This window comes from Cryptomeria japonica, chromosome 10 (assembly GCF_030272615.1).
Source record: "Cryptomeria japonica chromosome 10, Sugi_1.0, whole genome shotgun sequence".
NCBI lineage: Eukaryota > Viridiplantae > Streptophyta > Pinopsida > Cupressales > Cupressaceae > Cryptomeria > Cryptomeria japonica.
Genome location: NC_081414.1, coordinates 21,487,571 through 21,494,543, shown reverse-complemented (window position 1 = coordinate 21,494,543; position 6,973 = coordinate 21,487,571).

Genomic DNA, 6,973 nt, shown 5'->3' with positions numbered 1-6,973 from the left:
TTATAAGTCCTTTTCAGCATCTATGACTTCCTTTGCTTGTTGTTCTATTGCAACCTCCTGTAACTGCTCCCAAGCATCTTCTTTCTGTCCCATATACTTATCTTTCCACTCTTGATGCACATCATCACTAGGCCAAGTAAAACTAGCAATCTTTTGTTTCATATCTTCTAGCCACTTCCAAGTGACTCGTACATGCCCAATCTTTGTTTCTATGAAACCATAATGAGATTTCACTTTTTCAATTTCCTCAATTGTTTGGACAAATAAGGATGTGTCATCAATACTAATAATTTGATTGATCCTTACGGACAAATTGTGGTCCACCTCCTTTAACGAAGTCTTCTCTTCCTTTAGCTGGACAAAACCAATGAAACCTCCTAGAAACATTTCAAATTTATGATTTGAATATTCTTTCCTATAAAGTTGGGCTTTTCTTTTTATACCTGCTCCTTCCACTGAAAGAATATTCATCTCTTTTATAAACTCACATGTGGACCTTAGATTGTCATTCTCTTCTGCATCTGCATGGGAAGAATACATGAGCTCTAACTCTTTACCTCTAGGCACCCACTTATTCAGGACTGATTCCAAAGTGGCTTCTTCTTCTCTCAATTTGATCAAAATCTCAAGAATCCTCTTCATATTTATGTATACATTGGAGGTTTTGACTGAGTCAACAAACTTCAAGATGGTGGCTTTCACCTTCTCCTCATATTTGTTTGCATACAATGTCTGAGCTTGTTTCAATTTTTCCAACTCATGTTCGACATTTTCAGGTAATTGGGAACTAGAAGGAATAGGAGAAGGGGGATATTCAATGATGGGACTAGTAGGAGGGGGTCTTGCTGGAGAGGAGGCTATCACAAGTGTAGAAGATTCATCGGGATGATATTGACCTGCCAGTTGACTCTGGAGTCTAGCAATTATGCTGTCTCTGTTGGCTATTCCTTCTTTAGCATCATTGTAAGTTGTTAAAATAGTCTCCAACTTCAATTGGAGATTATCCTTTTCTTGTGCCTCTTTCTCTACCACTGCAATACTGAATTTTGTAGTCTCTAGGACTGTTCTTGCAGCTTCCACTACCCCTGTGTCTTGGACTCTTTTAACTATCATGCCTCCTAAGAGGCTAGAATCTGATGCATCCTTCCTTCTTTTGTTTTCATCCTTCTTTAAAGACCACATGACAAGAGAAGCATTATCTTTGCTGAATGTCACTCTTTCCATAGGCTTTGTTTCTTTCCTCACTGCATCAAGCACTAAGGCATCAGCTATATCCCATTCAAGGAGAATCAACACACTAGCCTTTGCTACCATTTATCTTCCTTTCTCAGGGGTGATTGTTTTGAACTCCTCCATCATTTCTTACTTAACCTCTTCTTCTACTTGAGTTGTATTTTTAAGAGGTTGTTCACTTTTCCTCTATTCACATCTAGTCTTGAATTGATCAATATTTTGCTTCCATAGAAACTATATAAAAGCTCCTGATGTGACAAAATTACTGTCAGCTAGGAATTCTTCACTAGCTTGCTTAACAGTAAGGTCCATTTCTTGGCCCTTTAACTCACCATCAGTCAAATCCATTTCAACATTAGTTGGCTCTTCGGGCATCCCCTCTTGGGTCTCCTCATAGGTATAGGCAATCTCACCGAGACTCCCTAACTACAATAATTGTTCAACCACATCTTGTTCATCTCCAATGTGGATAGGAGACTGAGATGGAGAATATTGAGGCTCATTAGTTTCAATTTCCTTTCCCACTCTCTGCTTCTTAGGGGAATCCTGGATGTCAATGACATCTTCAATTTTCCTCTTCCCTTTTGAAGTGGAAGGTTCACCTGTCACTGGCATTATCATAGTGTACTTTGACCTTTTGTGCATTACATAGTCACCACATGGGATATCTCTAGCAAAGGCAGGCTTAACCAATACCATCTTAGCCTTATTAGGCTCATTTTGCATTATGGCCTCCCTCTTTTCTTTTAAGTTCTGCATGAGATCTTCAAAATAAAGAATTAGGAATTTTATTTTCTCCTCAAATGGATTGAAGCTAGAAAGGGGGTCATAGCTAGTGTCAAATTGATGGATAAAATTAAGGGCTTTCTTATATGCCACCAACTTCTCCTTCCTCAGTTCTTGCTCATCTAAGCTGAATTCATTTCTAATCAAATCTTCTAGGAACTAAAATTGATGTGGCCTACCTCTGTACACTGCTCTTTTTCTGAACATGCCATTGAAAAAATCCTTGGGGTCTGCACATCTTGACACTGCAGTAGATAGCCTATATGGCTTAAAGAATTCTTCAAAAAACTCCATCCACCCTTAGTGATCACAAAATGGTGAGCCATGCTAATAGTTGGGAAAATAGTCCCTTTACCTCTATTGGTTAGCTTTGCTTCTTGTACTCCCCCAATTTGTCTCAGGACTTCTGCAATCCCTATCTTCAATGGGACCTAATAGGGTAGTAAAAAGGGGGTGCCTCTAAATCCAAACACTCTAAAAATAATAGACACAGGGTACAAATATATGTCTCCCCAATTGTGAACAATCTTGATATCCTCTGCAAATTCCTTTGGTCTGAGAAACTCCAAAAGAGCCTTAGGAATTCTAGGGTTTTCTCTGCATAGAAGAATCCTAATTTTAGCTGCAAAGCATCTATCAAACTTTAAATAACTTGCATCTTCTCTATCCCAAGATAGAACAGTAATCTACAATTGCAATGGCATCTCCTCTTTATCCTTGACCTTAATCAGGTCCATCTCCTTTCCAAAATAATCAGCCCCTTTGAACATAAATATATGCATTAACATGGAGTACCATCCAAATGGCCTATCCACCTTACCATTTTTGATTCCTACTAGCCCTTTATGAATTGCATCAGCAAGGTATGAGGCATAATCAAATGTTATTGCTAGGGAGGGGTTTAGAATTTGTGCAATCATTAACATATAATGGGTTGGCATATTCATTTTAGCATCCTCTCCAAAAATATGGCATAATGCCCAATACATACCCTTAGCTCTCAGAGTGAATAGGTTGAGAGAATGGTTCCATTGTGCTGGGGCATACAACTATTAACCCCCCTATCTTTACAAAGAATTCTTTCAATGGGCCACTTCTAAGATGATCCCTTTGTGTGTTGTAAACCTAGGCTAATGACTCAAAGTCAATAGATTCTAACAAATTGGAGGACTCACTGAGTTTAAACACTTTCCTGAATTCATCTTCATTTATCTCAATCAAGACTGATCCCTTTATGTTCTTAATGCATCTTGCCATAGAGTCATAATTCTATGCAATCAGGGCTAACAGATCTACATCCATAAAAACACCTGGGACCACAAGCTTTCCTACATCCTGCTCCCATGTGCCATTCAAAGGAGCTAGGGAATTCCTCTGCCCAAAACTGACTTTGAAGAGTCCTAAGCCTGACAATCCTATTTCAGGGTCCCTCAACCAATTACCCTTATCATAAAGGTCATCTCCAATTTTTAGACGAGGGTTCTTAGGTAATAGCTCTTTTGCCTTAGCCCCAGCATTGGTGGACATGGTTAATTGCTCTAAAAAATCATCATAGATATTTCGGTCCTCGTAATTCACTTTCCTTGTAAATTCTCTTCTGGGTGCCATTTTGGTCGAACAATTATACCACTAGAAGCTATCATAGACCTCTAATGAAGTAATTCACACAACAGTATTTGAGAACAAACCAAGAGTTATCAAGAAAAGCACAAGAAACCTGATTATTCACCTGAAGAAAATCACTCTGCAACAATTTGCTCTGCAACAAACTTTGATGAAACAATACTTAGCAATCAAGTTGATGCGAACTGAAAAGGGCAAGTTGGCATTTATGTTTTTAGAAATTAACTCCGCATGCTTTGGCTTTCTTTTCAGAATTAAATTCGCTAAATCAAATTCAAAACTATATCCAATGGGTCATAATTTCTCTAAGTCTTTCCTCTGTTTCACTCTTTCGCTACTTCGCAGAACATAAAACCCGTGCTCTTTTCTTATGCGAAACAACACTGGCCATTGTTTCTCAAGAACTTACATCACCTTTATCTCTATTTAATCTCTTTGCTTTAGTGCCCAGCCTTACCTCCTTTTCGCCACTTCACGGAGTTTAACAGTCGTGCACTTTTCCTTTGCGAGGCCACGCCAAGTGTTAGATCAAACTCAAATCACCTGGCCTTTAACTCCAACCGGGACTGTCAATCCTTTTAACTAATCGCGCCTCATCTTGACGGCTAACGGTTTTTGCCATTTCTCTAAGGTTAAGCTGCGGGCATCTTCGGGTCATGAAACAACGACAAGCGTTGGATCAATCTTGAGATGAATGCCTTTTAAGTGGGCCCTTTATTCGGGAATTACTTACCCCACTTGTTATCCGGTTAATAAATGCCACATGGCAGTTGGCCATTAGCCCCAGAAACTCCTTTTGGTTCCACCCTTAATCCACCACATGTTCCCTTTTACTATTCCCACATAACTGTCTGTTACACCTAGGCAGGCCCTCAACCACTTTTTTAAACCATGTGTCACGTCACTCCTCCGTATGATTACCACCTGTCTTTCACGACTTTGTGAACATTATTCTTCATTTGGATTGTAGCCACGAAACCATGAGAACCGTTAGATAAAAATAGACCTGATCTGCTTTTAACTTCATGCCATGCCTGTCCCTTGGGCCCATCGGCCTTTTCGCTACTTCACAATGACTAACTTGCTAGCATCTTATCTTCATGAATTCACACGAGCCGTTAGATCTCAAGAACTTTCTCATTGTTTACTATTTTTATGACAACCTTGTTCGGACCCACTGCATACTGCCAACTGAGTGCCTTGTCACCGCCATGTCATTGCCAACTGGGGTTACCACATTTACTACCACTCTTAGCAGGGCCCTCCACCTTTTCGCTATTTCGTTGAAGGTATAGCTCATTCATCTCCTGGCCATGAAACAACGAGAAGCCATTGATCTTTTTCCAAGCTCTACAAAAAGCTCTACAAAAAGTGGCAGCTATTATGCCACGTCACTCCTCCATGTGATTTCCACCTCTCTTTCATGACTTCGTGAACATTATTCTTCATTTTTCTTGTAGCCACAAAACCATGAGAACCGTTAGATCAAAAAAGACCTGATCTTCTTTTAACTTCATGCCATGCCTGTCCCGTGGGCCCATTGGCCTTTTTGCTACTTTGCAATGACTAACTTGCTAGCATTTTATCTTCGCAAATTCATGCGAGCCGTTAGATCTCAAGAAATTTCTCGTTGTTTACTCTTTTTATGACAACCTTGCCTGGATCCACTGCATACTGCCAACTTAGTGCCTTGTCACCGCCATGTCATCGCCAACTGGGGTTACCACATTTACTACCACTCTTAGTAGGACCCTCCACCTTTTCGCTATTCAGCTGAAGGTATAGCTCGTGCATCTCCTGGCCATGAAACAACGAGAATCCATTGATCTTTTTCCAACCTGATCATTCTTTAACTAAAGAAGACTGCTTATCTCTGGGACCCGCCAAACCCTTTCACCACTTCATGAAGCTTAAAACACCTTCAGCTTGATCTCACGAAACTACGTTGTCCATCCAATCAGATGAAACTTGATTAGTGTTTAGCTTTGGTCCAAACCTATATGTCGGGTCCACCTTCGCCTTTTGCTACTTCGCGAAAACTCAGTTTCGAGCACTTTTTGGTCATGAATCAACACAGGCCATCAGATCAACAAAAAATTGCATGATACTTATAAGGCCCAATGGACATTAGAAAAGGCAGATTAAAAGCAAGCAAGAATAAAATATTTAAAGGGACCGCCTAGGTAAATGACAAGGGGAGAACACTTTTATGATAAATGGAGAACACTTTTATGATAAATGGACCAATCACTTAAGTGAATATAGTAACGCCAAATTAGAAACCAAAAGGGCTTTTCTCAGGTATTGAAGTGACTTAAAACCTAAACCCTGAACCCCTTAGGATTTAAAACAAATTGAAAGAACTTCCTTCCTTTGATGGCTCTTTTATATTTATTTTTTTTATAAAAAATGATCATCGTCGGAATTACGATGAATACCAAGCTTTCGACCGATGACTTCTTTGACCATCAATAGAGTCCATTGGATTGTTGAATTTTTGATGAGAATGGCATTGTCAACCAATCCAACACTGAGTTTTTGATGGTGGATTTTGTCGACACTTCGATGAAAATTCGTCAAAAATCCTACAAACAGCCGTCGGAAATTGGCTCCGAATGTACTAGTGTCAAATGTGGTTACTCCAACAGTTTGTTTCTTGATTGTATGCATTGAGATAGTTAGAGGAGTTCCTTGGTGTGATATAAGCTTGGAGGAATGATTCCTTCCAGGGAGAGAAGTTGGAGAAGTAATTTTGAATGAAATCTTTGTCTTCAAACAAAACGGTTACTGAGTTTTTTCTGCATTTTCCTTCTATTCTAGTTCTTGCATAATTCCTAATGATTGGTGGGCATGAATTGATAATTTGACAAGTTTTATCAGAGTTTCACCAATCATTTGGAGTTAGTCCGAGTCCTTGAAACATTCGGCCTTGAAAGAAAGAGAATTTTCAATCCCACTGGTTTGGCAAAACCCTCAAACCAAGGGTTTGAATGCTAATAGGGGGATGAATCAACATATCTTCATGGGATTGATTTTAAACCTTCAATTATGTTGATTTTTCATGTATATTAACTATTCCTGGTGGTTGTGAAGATAGGAGGTATCAATTGACTATCCTAAGATGAGGCTCTAGACTTGACATCAATCATGTGGCAAGCTTGAGTAGTAGAAAAAGAAGATAGAAAACTTGAATAGCATATTGGTGGATGGTAAAAATAGGAATGTGAAGGACCCTTGGGAAGGTGTAGACCCCTGAAAAGTTTTATTCTTTCATTCCTTATTGACTGGTGAAGCTTTTGAGAGCTTAAACCCCAATACCGACTAGAAGAGG